The sequence below is a fragment of the Corythoichthys intestinalis genome, chromosome 22, assembly GCF_030265065.1.
Source record: "Corythoichthys intestinalis isolate RoL2023-P3 chromosome 22, ASM3026506v1, whole genome shotgun sequence".
Taxonomy (NCBI): domain Eukaryota; kingdom Metazoa; phylum Chordata; class Actinopteri; order Syngnathiformes; family Syngnathidae; genus Corythoichthys; species Corythoichthys intestinalis.
In genome coordinates this window covers 32,689,379-32,709,414 of record NC_080416.1, presented here as the reverse complement: position 1 = coordinate 32,709,414, position 20,036 = coordinate 32,689,379, and the positions used below count along the sequence as shown (strand labels likewise).

Genomic DNA, 20,036 nt, shown 5'->3' with positions numbered 1-20,036 from the left:
TTAACAAATTTAGTGTAGGTTTTTTGGCCGTGGAACGAATTAACGGAATTAAGATGTATTCTTATGGGAAAATCCTGCTCGACATACGACCATTTCGACTTACAAACAAGGTCTTGGAACGAATTAACTTCTTATGTAGAGGTACCGCTGTAGTTAATCATATTATTACATAACATATGAGGTTATGTTGCTCAAACAACATAATAACTTTGTACATTAAAAATATATATGGCGGAAAACACTCAGGTGACTTGAAGTCCTGCTCTGAGACCCCCAATTTGGCCAAATTTCAAAATTGTCCGATGTGCATCATCGGAATGCTTAAAGTCTCAATTTTCTGGGGGAAGAAAAATTTTCAACAGGAGGGCATTTAAATTTTTATTTTTTTTAAACAGAAAAACCCTATCTGGAGGTGAGAGCACGCAAGAGCAGAATTACAGACGCCATGACTTTAACGAGATATTATCACGTACTTACCTCGATCCAAAAACTCCATGTAGCATGTATCAACGAGTGTCAAGACACAGCTGCGAATGGCCACAGCTGGATTTTTTGGGGATTTTATGGGTGAAATATGGTAATATAACAAGGGTCGCGATGCAGAAATCACAGACATCAAGGAGTGGTTGAGATTTTCTGTTTCATAGATTTACCCTTTTAAATGTTTTTTTCAATTTTTCTTTGTTTGGATCCATTATTTATCATCTAACACAGGGGTCCCCAAACCTTTTCCTGTGAGGGCCACATAACTTTTCCCTTCTCCGATGAGGGGTCAGTTTGTAACAGAAAAGGTGTGACGATTGCAGGAGTGCCTAAATGTAAAGATTTATTGTTTTTCAGAAAGCCACAATCAAATAATCCTTTCTGGATTCTTCACGGAACAATAGTAAATAAAATAATAATATAATATAATAATAAATAATACATAAATAATAACATTATTATTTAAATAGATAATAACCAAATAACCCTCTCTGGGTTCTTCACAGAAAAAAGCCAGGAAATAATAACACTATTGAACCCCCCCCCAATTTTTCTTTGTTCAGGGGGCCGAACCAAACGTGGAGGTGGGCCGTATTCGGCCCGAGGGCGTAGTTTGGGGACCCCTGATCTAACATATCGTAGAAAATGCAATATTAACAGAAAAATACAATTAAGCGATAGTTATGAAGTAGATATCCGGGACTTTTTTACAGACACCATTTTTTTCATTGTGATGTAATTTGTTTAAAAGTTGTGAGTAAATCATTTTTTTTTAAACAAAATATGAGACATCAATTTATGATTCTAAGCTAAAAATGACTGACATTTTGAATAATAAATATACTTAATTACCTTCGTTTTATGGCTGGGTTGAAACAAAGCGGCTGCGCGACATCTGTAAACGGGGGTTTCCAGGATAAAACGGACAAATTAAAAATAGTTTGGGGGCTTAATGTGCCATGAATCTGCTATGGCAGCATATAGACATATTGTTCTATCAAACACAACAGTTGTTTTGGCTTAAAATACAGCAGTTTCTTTTAAAGAGGAGTGCAAGAGCAGAAACTGCTTTTTCAGTCTTGTCTGTGTTTTCCGCCATATGTATTTATTCATTTATTTGTTTTTTTGATGCTGCAAGCTAAATAAAAGCAGACAAAAGGTCGGACGAGACTTCAGAAGAGACTTGGGCGTCGTGAAGTCGAAACCATGTAAGTCGGGTACGCCGTAACCCAGGGACTACCTATATTTCAAGTTCAGCATTTCAAATTGTGTTTCTCATATCAGCCCATATTTCACTGAAAAACCCCAAATAAAATAGTCAGTCGATGAACTAACGACGAGCGGCTCCCTTCATGTAGCCTCTTGTCCTCCATTAGCCTGAAAATGCACACCCCCAGAACGTCTTGGACTGAAAAGACAGTGGCAGAGAGCTTCTGGTTTCCAGGCTCGCGCTTCAACGCTACACGGATGCCCATTAGCTCTGCTGGCAAATTTTCCCCCGCGCCGTGACTCCCCCTGAGCTGAGTGCTTTTGCGAACTGACGGCACACGCCACCCAAATACTGCTGAAAAGATAAAAGGCGCTAATGGCCGCAGACGCTAGCTCGCTCGTGGAGAGCCTTCGCACGCACGTGGCGAGGGTGGCTGGTGTGTGCTCAGGGACGTCACCCAACGATTTCCTCTCATTTCTCGGGGATTGGTTACAAAATTTCTGACAGCAGACGCAGAGACATAAGAAATCATTTGTTAACGACCACAATCTGGCCTGTGCCTCTTGACAAATAAATATGCCTGTCTACTCTATTGACTAAATCGAGTAGAGATTTGTGTACATATCCATCGAGTGTTTGGCCACCATTACTGATGTGTTTGCACACCTATAGCAGCCCAGCATCAATCAATGTGAACAGTAACGTTAGCTGCTGTTGGCTGTGTGCTGCGTAGGGTTGCCAAGAGTCCCGGATTGGGCGGGACAACCTGGAATTTAGGAAGTTCTGGTTGGTACCGCTGCCAGTGGTAGCAGTCAGAATAGGTTTTCAGAATAGGCACCTTTCAAACTTAAATTTTCAAGGTTGTAGAACCAATGCCAAGGCAAAGGGCATTAATTTCAAAATAATGAATTAATAAAATAATCACACAAAAAAACAAAAATTAAAAATGAATTATATGCTTGAGTATTTTTCGGCCTTTCGGTTTTTTGGCCAAGTGTTTCCAATATTCGGTTTTCGGTTTAGGCCAAGAATTTTGCTTTTGGTACATCCCTACTCTCAATGACTTTCCGTGCAGCTCGGGTAGCGTTTGTATGTCAATGCGCCCTCACCGTTAACCTCATTGTGCAACGGCTCCATTGCGCGTGTGAACCGTGTGAAGCGAACTCCCCCGCGGAAGTCATCGTTGGCGGATTTGTGCCTACAAAAGCTGGCTAATCTTGGGCAGATGTTTGGCAGCTTCTCCGAAATGATTAGGGAGAAAGCGGAGGAAGCCGATGCCCTCCTCATCTCATCGCTCCGTCCCCTGAGCGACCGCGGAGAAGAAATTCGTATCCACTACACTGCGCAAACCTCTAATGATGTAATCCCCACAAAGCTTGCGCAAGGCTGCTTAGAAGCTGCTGGATTTGCAGGTTTTTATTTCAACTTTTGAGGTAGTGTCAATACACTTCTTGTTATCCACGGCCTGGGTACAAATCTTTTTGTAAAAACGACCTAGTTGTCACCCAATGGAAATTTAGCAAAAATGGTTTTTGACACAGCAACATGGAATTTGGGAGGCTCATTTATCAAAAGTAGACCCACAAAAAGTCTCTCGAGGGTATGGGTGAGAACATCTGGGTACCTAATGATACAAATTGCGATACAAGGCTCACGATAACGATGATCTCACGATATGGCGATACACCTATTATTGATACATGGGTCAGGAAATCATTGTAGTATATTTACAAAACAACTAATAAACGGAAAAACAAGCTAGTATTTTGAACGGAGATTTCAAACGTATCGGAGGTCTATGGCGGTCAATGGCAGCCAATGCCAGGCAATTTTGTGACGTTTCAGGTCATTTCTTGTTCATTTTCGGTTACTTCCTTTTCCTTTTGGGGATTTTACGGGTCACTTCCTGTTGATTTTAGGGCATTAACAGGTCACTTCCTATTTATTTTGGGTTACTGAAAAGGAACTGACTCAAGAATGTCCCCAAATGCAACAGACTCTAATCTGTAAATTCCCTAAAATGAACAGAAAGTGACCTGTAAAGACCCACAAAAGACTAGCTGTGAATGCTTTGGTTTCAGTGCCATTGATGGCGCTAGACGTCCAATCCAGTTAAAATGAATTGGATGTCTAGCGCTGTCAATGGTAGCTAATGTAGACACTATTCTAATGGAAGATTTTTTAGCAGTGACACCTTTTTAAGACCTTTTAGGCTACAAAGTATTGCGATATCTACCTTTTTTGATATATTGCAACACCCCTATTAGAACGCATGCCAGAAAAGTCACTACAAGTCAAAAAATTGGTGAGACTGTTCATGAGACATATCAGATCTAAAGTTGGGTGGGTTGCCAAAGTTGGCCTTTTTTTGGACAACACGCCAAATTCAGTAGATGACTAATAGATCCCTGATCAAAGGTTCAGTCTTTTTCATATATGGCATGTATAAGAGGTATCCCAGCCTGAACACAACTGCATTGAAATATTCCATTAGGCCTGGTGCCACTTGCTGGGAACAAGAAACACCCTTTTTTTTTTTTTTTTTACTAGATATGCTCCTCCTCCAAGGGCGAAAAAAATGAATTGACCTCAAAGCTGTATCAAGTAAGCCTTAAGACATGTGTTCAGGTGCCTGATAAAAAATATTGAGGTTTCGTTGAAGTGGAGGTATCCAAACGGTAAAGTGAAAATGACCGTCGTCATTTTGTCTCACAACAAATTTTGACCAGTGCTAACTTGGCAGATGTACAACATATCTGCGCCAAACTTACCATGCTCGATGAGAGTTTTTCCCTGAAAGGTTTTGTAGGGGTCATTTGCATCAACCCTACATCGCCAACTAGTGGCAACAGATAGTCACTCATTTTAATTATACATGTCCAGTTCCTTTCAGGTTGGTCAGTGTAGTTACAAGACCTTTGGTAATACTACAGTTAAAGGCCCATGTCCACATGTCTTTGTTGCAATGACGGCCCTATGCTCGCCATTAAAAGGAAGTAGATGTCTTCAGGGACTTGGGCAGCGAAATTTGGCAAACTTTGTCGAATTGACCAAATTAGAAGATTCATTTTGGTTTTAAATAAGGGTGTGGCTGCACAACTTAGTAGCACCTCCTTTTTTTGTAAGACACTCTTCATTAGGGTTTTTTTCACCTAGGTGTGTTAATGTATTTCTCATCTGAGGATATACATAAACATCTATGTCAGCCATTCCCACAACACAAAAAAGGTTCCACACACAAAAAAGAGAGTTTCGAGCATGTTAGTTACTCAAGAGATGAAGAAAGGGGGACTTAATGCTACTACCCTGAGCTTTGTGCCGTATAAATTTCGTGATGTCCGAGTTGCGCCAAACTTTGGGGGCCCGTTCAGTCCTGCTTGCAGGCCAAGTTTTGGTTTGAAATTGCTTTGACAGTTTGATTTTTTTCAGGTGTGTCTAAAATGTTTTAATATTCAGCCCCAAATCCAGTTTGACACAGCAGTTTCTCAAAGGCCGGACTTCCCGAAATGAACTCCCTGAGAAAGTTTCACCTTATCCCGCTCGCTGTTCGAGAGCACGTCTAAACTTTACAGCGCTAATAACGTTTTATATTGTTGTTGTTTCCTTCTAATCCTGAAAAAGTGTTTCATAACGGCAGCTCGGTTAGAAGTAGTAAGCCGGTGTGCCAGGTTAAGCCCCGTTCCGTTCCCTTCCATTTGAAACAAACACGAGGCTGGATGACCCCGGGCTGCCGATGCAGGCAAACATTTGTTACTCCCTCCAGACGCTGAGAGAGAAAGAAAAAAGGCCAAGACACTGTTGACTTAATCTTATCAAACACTGCGTGTTTTTCTCGAATCAAGACTCTCCCGAACAGTCCGCGGTAGACATCTGAACAAACATGTTGTGTTTGCTGTCCACGCTGCCTCATGCACAGCTACAAGATCAAAAGCCTCTCTAAAAGGAAGCTGTTTCTTTAACCCTCTCAGGGACACTACATTCAAAAGTTGATTTTTCCTATATGAAACGCTGAATGATGCCTGAAACAAATATATATTAAAAAGCATTGGGGGAATACATAAGTACATAAACATATGCAGGCGCTCTCGGGGTCTGTTGGATCTAGGGTGGGGCTTCTTGTCCCTTGCTGGGGAGGGTGGTTTTCCCCTGGTCGCCGGTGCGGTGCCCGTTCGGGGATGCGGGGTGGATCCTGGGGCGGGGAGTGTTCAGGCCATGGTGCGTCTCTCGCCGTGCGGCATTTGGTTCTGGCAGGTGGGGCCTTGCCTGCCTCTTAATTCACACATGCTTCACTTTGCACTGTAAATACCTTTCAACTTCGGCACCTACACGCTCATTCAGGTCTTCGGGGAGAGTTCGAATGGGGCCCAAGCCGCCTCCTCCTTGATTTTAATGCATCATACATCGAGGATGTGGGGCGGCTGGGACCAGTGGGACAGGTTGGCTGGCGGGTTGATGTGACAGCCGCCGGCCCCGCCATTACCGCACGTCTTTTAACGCACCACATACATTATACTCTATAGGGGGCTTTGACGAGGGACAGTGGGATGTGCGGCCGGGAAGAACTTTCATTCGGTGGTCCCACTGGCCTCAGCCGGGCTCTCCTATTTTAATGCATACACTGCACTACCCTCCCCACACAATCCCATCACGGTGCTAGGTAATGGCTGCCAGTCAGCGACACAGTAGTAGGGCGGTAGGTGGGTCCCACACTGTTCTTTATGGCGTGGCTCCCGGGGCTGGGCCTCCTCTTCGCCTGGGCCGCCGGTTGCAGGGGAGGAGAGAGGTCGGGCGGCGCAAGACAAGAGCCCCTAACTCTTTCAGCACTTTCCGGCTTCGGTCTTTCCCGCTCTTCTCTACCCAGATATCCTCCTTGGACCCCGCTGCTGGTTGCCGGCTGAGTGCCAGTGGGTCGGCACGGTGTCGCCCACTCCTGTCCTGCCATGGGCCTTGCGGGCCGTGGGGGTCCCGCGGTGTGCCGTGTCGGTTGGGAGGGTTGCAGCGGTGGTTGGTGGGCTTGGTGGGTGGTCAGTGGTATGGGTGAGCGTGGGGGCCAGTGACGTGTCCCCTCATACCTTCCCTGAAGGCTGGTTAATGGGGGCGCTGATGGTCTGGGAGACCACCCTGAGCCCAGGGGGGATGGCGGGGGCCACCCTGCCGCAGCTGTGGGAGAAGAGATGGCCGCGCTGGCTCACCCCCTCGATTGGCTGGGGAGGGGCTGTGGCACTGGGGCAGCATTTCCACTTCTATCACACGTCTGATGTGATTCACGCATGACTCGGTGCAAGTAGAGAAACTGTCGGTGCCAGGATTAGCGATCAGGCAGCATAGAATAAGATGTCAGCATATCCACACTTACTGTACAAGTGATTCACATAATACTGGGTTGTAAACCTCACATTGCTGATTTGTGTACGCTCCATCCTCCATTTTTTTGACTCTCCCGCCCTCCTCTTTCTCCTCGATCGTCAGGCCCCCCACATGGTGTCCACCGGAAATACAATTAGCTAACGATAGCACCACTATATTCATAGGTAGTATAGGCGTTTAATGTATTTCTTGTTGTTGTTTGTTCTTCTCTTCTGTCCCTCTCTCCTCTTCTATTTTCCTTTCTGGCCCCCCATAACCCCTTCCTGTTCGCTGCTTTCGCCTAATAAATGAAACATTGAATAATCACAATGGGAGCATATCATACACTCATGTGCTACAATTAAAACTGTGAAGACCCATAGGACACTCAAATTCCCATTCTCCGTGTCAAGCAGCTGAGCAGGACAGATAAAAAAAAAAAATTGGAAAATTAAATTGAAAAATCTAACTAAAAATTGAAAATCCTAATTTAAACAAATATAAGTAAATATAGAAAATAAATAAATAAGAAGAATAATTCTAAATCAATAGTTAAAAAAATAAAAGAATAAAAAAAATGTTTTTTGGGAACATATTTAAAAAATTAAAAAAGTAGGAATTTATTTATTTATTTATATTTTTTGGTTTTTAAACATAATTCTACAATTTTCAAGAAATTTTACCTATGAATTTACTTTAATTTTTTTTCCTAATCTTTTTATGTTTTTTTTTTAATTTGAGGATTTTCTGATGAAAAGCTATATTTTTGAATTTAATTCTCTTTATTTAGTATATTTTATTTGTACATATTTCAAAATCAAGAATAGGTTTGAAAACGGAATTTGCACAGCTACATCATCATTTAATAAGCTATTATTTTTCTAGATAAATACCCACAAATATTTTCAATATCTACTGCATCGATTTTCATTTATAATACAAATCTATTAGAGGTCTGGCCGTACCTTATTCTTGGTGTTCAGTTTTAAACCCGTGCGGTATATTTCCTTGCAATTTGAAGAATTTAATCTCCTTAAAAAAAATCAAGCGAGTAAGCGAAAGTGCGCTCATCTTGGGTACCACCGATTAATAATTGACGCTATGCGGCGTGCATGAGTGTTTGCAGGTGAACGCCGCATAAACGCGTCAATAAAACACTTATGGACCTCTTTCACGGTGGAAACTTTCAGGTTGGAAAGTCAAGGTGAAAGCGAGGTGAAGGAAGCCTTAATGGAGCTTTGCGTCGGGTGATGCGTGTACTCGACTACAAGGAACTGCAGCGATTTCACACAGCTCCGAGTGAGCGTCTGCCCCACTTTGGCTCTTTTAATCATGCAGACACTCCAGCGTGTGTGAGTTGGCTGACCTGAGACCACCCTAGTAACAGAGGAAGCGCAGCGCGCTTGCTCGGATTCGTCATACTCACACTTGCCTCGTGATCAGATATGGAACAAAATGATGTTAAGGCAATAACGTCGTGTCCTACTGAGGCCACACACAACGGGATGTTTTTGTCTTGATTTGGCCAATTCTGTTAATGGTGATTTGGCAGTTTTGGAAGACTTTGATGGCCCTAGATTTTCAATCCATTTGGACTGAGAGGGCCTGGCAGCCTTTCCAGTCCAAATGGATTGGACGTCTAACACAGTCATTGGCATTCAGTGAGTTAATAACATAAAATTTTGAATGTTTGGACTACGATGAACGGATGGGTGGAAAAGCCAGGCCTTAAATGTCACAGAAAGTCTTCCATGTCGGTTCAAACAGATCATCTTTGAAAATTCAGCCCTCAAAGCCAGTTTGATTTAGCAACATGAAATATGGTAGACATGTTTATCATGAGTCAACCCACCAAAAAGCCTCAAGAGGCCATATCTGAAAAGACACAGAAAGTCCACTAATTGGCTTCAAAAATGACTATCCTAGGCTCATTTTGACAATTTCCCTGGAGTCAGGATTTTCTTTTGAAAATTCAGCCCCCAAAGCCAGTTTGACTTGGTAACATTAAATTTGGTAGACATATCCATTGTGAGTAAATCAACCAAAAGGCCTCAAGGGCCCATGCTTAAAAATACACAGGAATCCCACCATGTGGCTTCAAAGCGACTATTCTAGGCTCATTTTGACCATTTTCCTGCAGTCAGGATTTTCTTTTGAAAATTCAGCCCCCTAAGCCAGTTTGACTTGTTCACATAAAATTTGGTAGGCATGTCCATCGTGAGGAAATCCACCAAAAAGCTTTACGGGACCATGCTTAAAAAGACACAGGAAGCCCACCATGTGGCTTCAAAGTGACTATGCTAGGCTCATTTAACTATTTTCCTGGAGTCAGGATTTTCTTTTGAAATTTCAGCCACCAAAGCCAGTTTGACTTGGTAACATGAAACTTGGTAGTCATGTCCATCATGAGTAAATCCACCAAAAAGCCTCAAGGGCCCATGCTTGAAAATACAAAGGAAGCCCACCATGTGGCTTCAAAGCAAGTATTCTAGGCTTATTTTAACCATTTACCTGGAGTCAGGATTTTCTTTCGAAAATTCAGCTCCCTAAGCCAGTTTGACTTGGTCACGTAAAATTTGGTAGGCATGTCCATCGTGAGTAAATCCACCAAAAAGCCTCAAGAAGCCATACCTGAAATGACACAGGAAGTCCACTAATTGGCTTCAAAAATGACTATCCTAGGCTCATTTAGACCATTTTCATGGAGTCAGGATTTTATTTTGAAAATTCAGCCCCCTAAGCCAGTTTGACTTGTTCACATAAAATTTGGTAGGCATGTCCATCGTGAGTAAATCCACCCAAAAGCTTCAACGGACCATGCTTAAAAAGACACAGAAAGCCCAACATGTGGCTTCAAAGTGACTATTCTAGGCTCATTTAATGATTTTTCTGGAGTCAGGCTTTGCTTTTGAAATTTCAGCCCCCAAAGCCAGTTTGACTTGGTAACATGAAATTTGGTAGTCATGTCCATCATGAGTAAATCCACCAAAAGCCTGAAGGGACCATGCTTAAAAATACACAGGAAGCCCACTATGTGGCTTCAAAGCAACTATTCTAGGCTCATTTTGACTATTTTCCTGGAATTAGGATTTTCTTTTGAAAATTCAGCCCCCAAATTCAGTTTGACTTTCTAACATGAAATTTGAAAGCCATGTCCATCCTAAGTAAACCAACCAAAAAGCCTCAAGAAACAATGCTGAAAAAGACACAGGAAGTCCACCATGTGGCTTCAAAGCGACTATTCCAGGGTTATTTTGACTGTTCTTGAGGGGTTTTAGCTTACTTTTGAAAATTCAGCCCCCAAAGACAGTTTGACTTGGTAAAATGAAATTTGGTAGGAATGTCAATCGTGAGTACACCAACCAAAAAGTCTTAAGGAACCATGCTGAAAAGACTCAGGAAGTTCACTATGTGGCATCAAAGTGACTATTCCAGAGTCATTCTCCAGGGTTTAAAATTGGCGTTTTAAAATTCAGCCCCCAAAGCTATTTTGACTTAACCGCATGAAATTTGGTAGGCATGTTTTTCATGATTAGACCAACCAAAGGGCCTCAAAAAGCCAAACCTGAAAAGAAACAGGTCCACTATAAAGTCCAATATTTGGCCTCAAATTGAATATGGTCATTTGGATCATTTTATATGATTCAGGACTTTCTTTAGGAAATTCAGCCCCCAAAGACAGGTAACATGAAATTTGGTAGGCATTTCAATCATGAGTAACCCCACATAAAAGTCTCAAGGACCCATGCCTAAATAGATGCACAATGTCCTCCATTTGGGTTCACATGACAGACAAACACTTCTTAGAAAGCTTGTCACCATGTTTGAAAATAGAAAACGGATAAATTAAACAGCAATAGAGGCCGAAATGTAAGGCAAGTCATTGCCGGCTTGCATGCTAAAATCAGACTACTATAAGCTTCCCATAACATCACCACCGGATCAATTTTTCAATCATTAAACTAAAATAAAAACAGTTTGACTCCCGCTCTCTTGCCTCAACATGTCAAACAAACAAACAAGCAGATCGCTTTAGGTCTCAGCGTAGCGGGTCAGCGGTCACGGCGAGACACGTCCGAGCTGGAGGGCTACCAGCCTATCTCCCGCCTGTCAATGCTTAGACAGGCGTGGAATGTTAACGTGGCACACGAACCGCTTTGACCTTGTGACCTTGTTTACATAAGCGAGTGTCAGGCAAACACTCTTTTGTGGCCACACATCAAACTCTGTCGACACGCGAAGAAGAGAAATGGAATTCCTGGGAATTTAACGTCGACCAAATGGTATACCAGGTTCAAAGTTGCTAGCTGGAGGACGAAATTAATCGCAGTGAGGTTTATAAAATAGTCACTTTGAGGCAAAATTGTGGACTTCCTGTATCTTTTTGCTTATGGCTTCTTGAGACTTTTGAGTAAATCTCCTCATGATTGATCTGCCTAACAAATTTCATGATGCTAAACCAAACTGGCTTAGAGGGCTGAATTTTCAAAAGTAAGCCTTAATCCTTAGAAAAGGTCAAAGAGATCCTAAAATTTGTCACTTTCAGAGCAAATAGTGGATTTCTGTGTCTTCTTAGCCATGTCGTCCAGAGACTTTTTGGTGAGTCTACTCATGATAGTCATGCCTACCAAAGTTCATGTTGCTACATCAAACTGGCTTCAAGGGCTAAATTTTCAAAACTAAGTCCCATCCTTTAGAAAAGGTCAAAATGGACCTAAAATGTTCACTTTGAGGCCAAATAGTGGACTTCCTCTATCTTTTTAGCTATGGTTTCCTGAGACATTTTGTTCTGTCTCCTCATGATTGATATGCATACCAAATTTAATTATGCTAAACCAAACTGGCTTTGAGGGCTGAATTTTCAAAAAATAAGTGTTAATCCCTAGAAAAGGTCAAAGAAATCCTAAAATTTTCAGTTTGAAACCAAATAGTGGATTTCCTGTGTTTTTTTTTCAACTATGGCTCCTGAGACATTTGTGGGTCTACTCATGATAGTCATGCCTCCCAAAGTTCATGTTGCTACGCCAAACTGGCTTCAGGGGCTGAATTTTCCAAATTTAAGTCCCAACCCCTAGAAAAGTTCAAAATGGTGCTAAAATGTTCACTGTGAGGCCAAATAGTGGACTTCCTGTATCTTTTTAGCTATGGCTTCTTGAGACATTTTGTTGGGGCTCCTCATGATTGATCTGCCTACCAAATTTAATGATGCTAAACCAAACTGGCTTTGAGGGCTGAATTTTCAAGTCAAGTATGTTTTCAAGTAAGTCTTAATCCCAAGAAGAGGTCAAGGAGATCCTAAAATTTTGACTTTCAGACCAAATAGTGGATTTCCTGTGTCTTTTTAGCCATGTCGTCCAGAGACTTTTTGGTGAGTCTACTCATGATAGTCATGCCTACCGAAGTTCATGTTTCCATGCCAAACTGGCTTCAGGGGCTGGATTTTAAAAACTAAGTCCCAACCCCTACAAAAAGGTCAAAATGGCGCTAAAATGTTCACTTTAAGGCCAAATAGTGGACTTCCTGTGTCTTTTTAGCTATAGCTCCTTGAGACATTTTGGTGGGTCTTCTTATGATTGATCTGCCTACCACATTTCATGATGCTAAACCAAACTGGCTTTGAGGGCTGAATTTTCAAAAGTAAGTCTTAATCTGTAGACAAGGTCAGGGATTCTAAAATTTTCACTTTGAGGCCAAACAGTATGTCTTTTTAACTATGGCTCCTGAGACTTTTTTGTGGGTCTACTCATGATAGTCATGCCTACCAAAGTTCACGTTGCTATGCCAAACTGGCTTCAGGAGCTGAATTTTCAAAGTAAGCCCCAACCCCTAGAAAAAGTCAAAATCACCCTAAAATGTACACTTATAGGCCAAATAGCAGACTTCCTGTATATTTTGAACTATGTCTTCTCGAGACATTTTGGTGGGTTTCCTTGTTTTTGACATGCTTACCAAATTTCATGTTTGTAAGTCAAACTGGATTTGAGAGCTGAATTTTCAAAGATTGCTTGCCCAAACCAAAATGGAACACTTGAGTGAATATCAATGAGTTTATTACTGAAAAATGTTCGTTTATTTGCTGCCCACCCTCCCACTTCAAACGGGTCGGACGTCTAGCGCTGTCAATGGCACTGAAACATGAACCACCAGTTCAAACAGATTGAGCGAAGCTCAGCCTTTATGCTTGGTATCCATATATTAGTATGATCTTGCATTTTTTTTGCAACAGCTCCATTAGAGAGGACCAGAGAGACATTTTAGATGAAAAGGCAGCACATTTTTCCATGCATGCGTGGGTAGTCTAGCCGCTATGTCTTTTGTTTGTATAGAGTGCTTTCTGTGAAGAATTCCTATAGATGAGTGTTGGCTTCATTCTGAATGGTGGTGGCGGTGGCACTGGCACTAAGGGTACTGGCACTCATTGACTTTTTTCTTGTACGCCAGTGAAGCACAAGCCGGAGCGCCCGCCCCCCTACCTCCACCCCCGTGCTCTGTTGTGACGTGTTGCCATGGAGACCAGAGACCGATGGGAGGAGGGAGATTGAAAGTTCAGCCCAGTTCAATTTAGCAATATGAAATTTGCTAGGCTGCTCTATCATATGTAACTCTCAGGTTGCCATGTCTGAAAGACCTTTTCTTTTTGGCAAGATGTAACAACACATCCAAATAGATCAAAATATCGATTGATTTACTCATTGCTGACAGAAATGGACATTAAATCAATTTGAACTGGTGTGCCTGACATTAGGTGATCATGTTACTGGAGCTGCAGCTATCGATTACATAGGTAATCGATTATCTATCAGTTAGTTTGAATAATCGAGTAATTATGAACATTTAATGTGTTGCAGGATAAATTAAAAGATGTAAAACAAATAAAGTCTTTATGCAGGCAATAATATTTATTTTGGCTTGCTAAGATTACACTTTCAAAAGAGGATTAAATGCAAATACAAAGTATAATTCCTGAGTGTTTCTTCAAACTATGCAGAATTGCACTTTCATTTGGCAAGAGGAATGAATGCATTTAAAACTCAATTTAAATACCCAAACTTAGCCTCAAACGATATAAAATATAACTAGATAAGGTTCAACAACAGAACAATTGGCGAACTTACGTAAGAAAAGTCCGCTAGTTTAAATGCTATAAAATGCAAACATTTTTTTTTTTTTTTAAACAAAGCTCTCAAACAAATCGTTCAAACACATATTCCCACAAAAACTGCTAAATGTACTTCTAAACTACATAACGAACGCATAAACAAACATATTAGCCCAAACAAAAACTTACCTTATATTGGTTTAATTAGGGAGCAGCTGGACTCTGCCATGTTACAGTGGTATGAAAAAGTATCTGAACCTTTTGGAATTCCTCACATTTCTGCATAACATCACAATCAAATGTGATCTGATCTTTGTCGAAATCACACAGATGAAAACACAGTATGTGCTTTAACTAAAACCACTCCAACATTTATAGGTTTTGATATTTTAAATAGGATAGCATGCAAACAATGACAGAAGGGGGAAAAATAAGTAAGTGAACCCTCTGCCTAAGAAGACTTAAAGAGCAATTGAAATCAAATGTTATTAAACATTTTATGTCAGGTGTGTGCCCAATCACTGATGAGTGCTTTAATGCTGCCCTGCCCACTATAAAACACACACCTGGTAAGAAATGTCTCGATGAGAATCATTGTTTGATCTGCATCACGGCTCGGTCAAAAGAGCAGTCTGAAGACCTGCGATCAAGGATTGTTGATTTGTATAAAGCTGGCCGTCCACCAAAGATGACACCAAGAGTTCAGCGCAGAATACTCAAAGAGGTCAAAAACAACCCTAGAGTGTCTGCTAAAGACTTACAGAAATCACTGGCACACTCCAATATCTCTGTGCACACATCAACTATATGTGAAACTATGGCCAACAATGGTGCTCATGGGGGGACTCCACAGAGGAATCCACTGCTGTCTAAAAAAAAATTGTTACATGTTTAGTGTTCGCAAAAAGGCACTTGGACACTCCACGGAAGTTTTGGCAAAATATTTTGTGGACTGATGAAAACAAAGTTGAATTGTTTGGGAGTAACACACAACATCATGTGTGGAGGAAAAATGGAACAGCTCACCAACATCAAGAACTCATCCCCACCGTGAAACATGGTGGAGGGAGCATCATGATTTGGGGCTGTTTTGTTTTCTCGGGGCCTGGACAACTTGCAATCATTAATGGAAGAATGTATTCAAAAGTTCATCAGGATGTTTTGCAGGAAAACCTGAGGCAGTCCGTCAGACATTTGAAGCTAAAAAGAGGATGGATGCTGCTACAAGACAATGCAACAAAACAGAAGTAAATCAACTTTAGAATAGTTTCAGAAGAATGAATCGTGAATGTGACTGAACTAGAGCAGTTTTGTAGAGAAGAATGGGCCAAGATTAGTCCTGATCAATGTGCCAGACTGAACCACAGCTACAGGAAGCGTCTGGTTGAAGTTACTGCTGCCAAAGGGGTGGGGGGGTGGGGGGCACAAAATGTTAAATGTGATGGTTCAGTTACTTATTTTCCCTCCTTCTGTCATTATTTGCGTACTATCCTCATTAAAATATGAAAACCTATAAATGTTTGGGTGGTTTTAGTTAAAGCAGACACTGTTTTTTCATCTGTGTGATTTTGACAAAGATCAGACCACATTCGATGGTGATTTTATGCAGAAATGTGAACATTTCCAAAAGGTTCGGATACTTTTTCAAATGTAGATGAGTTATGTCATATTCACTAATGCCACTAGAGCGTAGTACAGTGATACCTCAGCTCACGAACGCTTAAGCTCACGAACTTTTCGCCTCAAGAACATTAAATTCGCGAGCATATAGTCTCTGCTGACGAACTAGTTTTCGGCGGACGAACCAAACCACGCGGTCGAACAGCGCCACGAGAAGCTGACGCACGCTCACGGCGTCCCAGTTCGTCCGCTCCCTTTCGTTGAGTGCGGGCGTGGTTTGTGTTTGATAGACATTTTGGACCATATTGAGTGTACTTTTGCTATTATGGGACCGAAAAAGAGTTACCTACAGTCATTATGGAAGGTGACTCGTGTTACCAATTCGCCCTCGACTGGTAATTGGCGGTGCTTTCAGCTTCCCACCGTAGTGAGAAGTGGACCGGCGAGTCACGTTGGCTCGTTGTCGTCGCTTGTCTTCGGTTCGCCCGATTTCCTCTCCAGAAAGGTGGCGGCGTGCATACAAACACCCAGAGGCGTCGGATGGCTTTTTGTGGGCACTTTTATTAACAACCAAAAGCATGTGTGGGACACAGCGCTGGAGTCTACGCTAACTGCGCACTTTGCCGGTAACACTCTCCTTCCAAACAGTAACTCCCTCCCTCCCTCCTCCTCCCACTCCATTCCATCAAGCCATCAACTACCATCACAAAGGTAAATAAAACGACTTTATTTTACAGTACAGTTTATTTCTTTAATTATAATACAATAGCACATTTATTATACATAAAATAAGGTATATTTTTGTGTAGTTTTAAGGCTTATTTAGTAGAAAATTATGTTTTATGGGGACCTGGGAACGGATTATTCTCATTTTAATGGTTTCTTATGGGAAATAAATGTTCGGAAGACGAACTTTTCGCCTTACACACACTTTCTGGGAACCAATTATGTTCGTGAGCTGAGGTATCACTGTATATCCATCCTAATCATTAAAACTAAATGCAAACGCTTTCAAAACACACAACATCACTCTAATTCAGACATGTCCAATGTCCGGCCCGGGGGCCAAATGCGGCCCGTGGTCAAATTTCATCCGGCTCCCAGCCTCTGTCATAAAATCAATCACGTCTGGCCCGCACACAGACTTAAATATATTGGTCAGCAGTACGGCTACCAGCTTACACACTAAATGCTGCTCCTCATTTACCCACTTAAAGGCGGCAGCACTCTAAGCAACATTACCCTGTGTGACCCTTTACTCCCAATATTCTAAGATGGTGACAATCAACAAAAAAAAAAAAAAAAAGAAAGAAAGTTGACTGCGACGGCCGATGCTTCAAGGATAGGTGGAAATTGGACTATTTCTACACTAAAATACGCAACAACTGTGTCTGCCTCATTTGCAAAGAGACAGTCTGTGTTTTTAAAAAGTTCAATGTGAGGCGATATTACCAAACAAGACACGCTGACATGTACAAGATTACAGGGAAGATACTTAGCTAGAAATTGAAGCAACTTGAGGCTAGTTTAATTTTACAGCAGCAGTACTTCACAAGAGCCCGAGAGTCGAAAGAGAACGCCACAAAGGCGAGTTGCGATATTGTTGAAATCATTCATTTAAAGAAAATGTGACACAGAATCGCTTGCTAAAATTTGCCTAAATATTTTGTTCTACGAAAAGGACGTTAGCCAAGCCCCCACATTTTTACCACACCAAATCTGGCCCCCTTTGCAAAAACTTTGGACACCCCTGCTCTAATTGAACGAATCTTCGAAGCAACAAAATTTCATTCGAAGCTTTTTTCTAATCAAATTTTTCGAGTTAATTGATTAATCGTTGCAGCACGACATGTTTCACTGCCATTGATGACGATGGACGTCTAATCCAATTTGGCTCAGAGGGTTGGAAGCGATCGTTAGAATTTTTACAGAACTTTTTTTTCTTCCCTTTTTTTGCAGAGGTGTCCAATATTATTGGGTAGCCGATAATATTGAAAGATTAAAATAATGCCGATAAATATCAACACAGATTTGCGATAATATGTATTTTAGCTTAGAAGTTCATGTTCAAGCCTGCAGCCTTTGTACATAGGCTGGTCACAACTTAGCACGAGAGTTATGCCTAGAATGACCTCCAGGTATCGCCATAGTAAGATGCTTGGCATTTGTGAAGTGAGAAAAGACAATTTGCATTCATGGTGCATAAATAAAATCAGCAATCGATGAAAAATAATGAATCATCATATACCGTATAGTACCGTGTTACCAGAAAGAAATACTCACTAAGAAAAGTAATAAAACACATCATTTATTTAAAAAAAAAAAAAAAAAAAAAAAAAAAAAAAAAAAACTGCAAAAGCCAGCAAAATGAATCTTGGGAATCGTCACTCATTGGTCCGTATATTGCCTCCTTGTGTTTGTAAATAATTGTCGCCCCCTCGTGGCGCTTTTGGGATAACTAGTGTAAAAGTCATTTATTTGTAAATTATTCCTTTTATTTAATGACGAACATTTTGAACACTTTTTATGTCACATCCATGACTGCTTATATTGGTATCTGTTTGATATCTGTCCCGGATTTTTGGAGTTATCATTGGGATGACGGTTATCGGTTAAGAAGCAATTATCTGACAACTATTTTTTTTTTCAATTAAAAAATGTAAATAAATGTTAAAAAATAGGAGAACATTTGTTTTTAAGATGCTGGAAAAAATAAAATATGGACTTTTTTTTTAGGTCAACAATGTCTCTAAATAATTGAACACAAACGGCATCGCAACACAGGCTGACAGACACACTAGTCCTGTCATATGAAAAAATTAGTGTGTGTTTTCTAACATATTTGGTCATATGTATATTTTATATCAATTTTAACAATCTTGAGAGATTCAAGTAGTAGAACTAAACAATTAAAACTGTAAAGGTTGCTGGACAGTGTGACCCAAAAGCACAGCAATGAGAATTCGGGAATCCGAAGACCAAGGGTGTGTTTGTTAAACAAAGACACAAAGGGAAAGTTGGTGAGAAGTGGTGGCTCTGCAGATTTCTCGATTTTGCTGGAAGGCTGAGTTGGCTCAATATTGCTGTAAAGAAAGTAAGTACAAATGAGTCGCAGTAAATAAATAGAGTGGCCTGTACTTTTACCATAAGAAGTGCGGTGAAGCTCTGGCGTTGAATGATGTGCAGACCAGTCTCTTATAGTGGCAGGCGGTTGATTGTGGAGTGGAGGCAGGTGTGGAGATTGGTGAAAGTTGTGCAGAGCAGAATTAGTGAGCAGAATGTAAAGGTGATGCTGAGTGAGCGGTAACAAAAACTGCGAAAAAGAATTTTTTATAAACGTACTGTAACGTTTTAAATATATGCAATTTCTGATGAGGAATAAATTAGGACACCCCTACATTCAATCCCACTTAAAATCAAACACAGGGGTATCACATCAGGTGCACACGATGAGAAACAAATTACGCAGTGTTTTGAAGGAGGCTTGCCTTATCTAAACCTCGCATTTAGTTTGGTGTGCCCCTGACTGTTGAAGTGAAAGAAAACACCATGGTGAGATCACAGGAGCTGTCTGAGGCCTTCAGAAAGAAGATTGTTGACGCTTATGAATCTGCTAAGGGATATCAAAAGATCTCAAAAGAATATAAAATCTGCCATTCCACCGTCCGTAAAATAGTCTACAAGTGGAGGACATTCAAAAGAACTGCCAACATGCCCAGGTCTGGCCGTCCAAGGAAGTTCACCCCTAGAGCAGACCGCAAGATGCTAAAAGAAGTCTCCAAAAACCCTAAAATGTCGTCACGGGACCTACAGCAGGCTCTTGCTACTGTTGATGTGAAAGTGCATGCCTCTACAATCAGAAAGCGATTTCACAAGTTTAACCTTCATGGGAGGTGTGCAAGGAGGAAACCTCTGCTCTCCAAGAAGACCATGAATGCCAGACTGAAGTTTGCCAGAGTGAATGTAGACAAAGACCAGTACTTCTGGAATAATATTCTTTGGACAAATGAATCTAAAATTGAATTATTTGGACACCAGAACAGAGGACATGATTTGTGTAAACCCAATACAGCATTCAAGGAAAAGAACCTCAAAGCAACTGTGAAGCATTTAGGTGGAATTGTCATGGTTTGTGCAATGGTTAAGACTCGCCTTAGGAAAAACACGTACTTGATCATGGTGTCTCCCCTGCGGCGGCTCCTCGGTGTTCTCCTGCATCCGCTTTCCCCTCTCTTCTCTGCTTGGGTATCCGCCCAGCTCTCCGTCGCGGGTCGCTGG

General features: G+C 41.3%; 1 protein-coding gene across 3 annotated transcripts in view; it reads left to right on the top strand.

The window, feature by feature from the left end:
* atxn1a (ataxin 1a) overlaps nucleotides 1–20,036 on the top strand; it is a 128,110-nt gene that overhangs the window by 21,522 nt on the left and 86,552 nt on the right. The window contains exon 1 of one of the 3 annotated variants that reach the window (XM_057827141.1): nucleotides 15,676–16,469. The exons of the other annotated variants lie outside the window; for them this stretch is intronic. The gene's annotated coding sequence lies outside the window, so the exon portion shown is untranslated. Of the gene's footprint in view, nucleotides 1–15,675; nucleotides 16,470–20,036 lie in introns of those variants that run through there. 3 annotated transcript variants of the gene reach the window in all.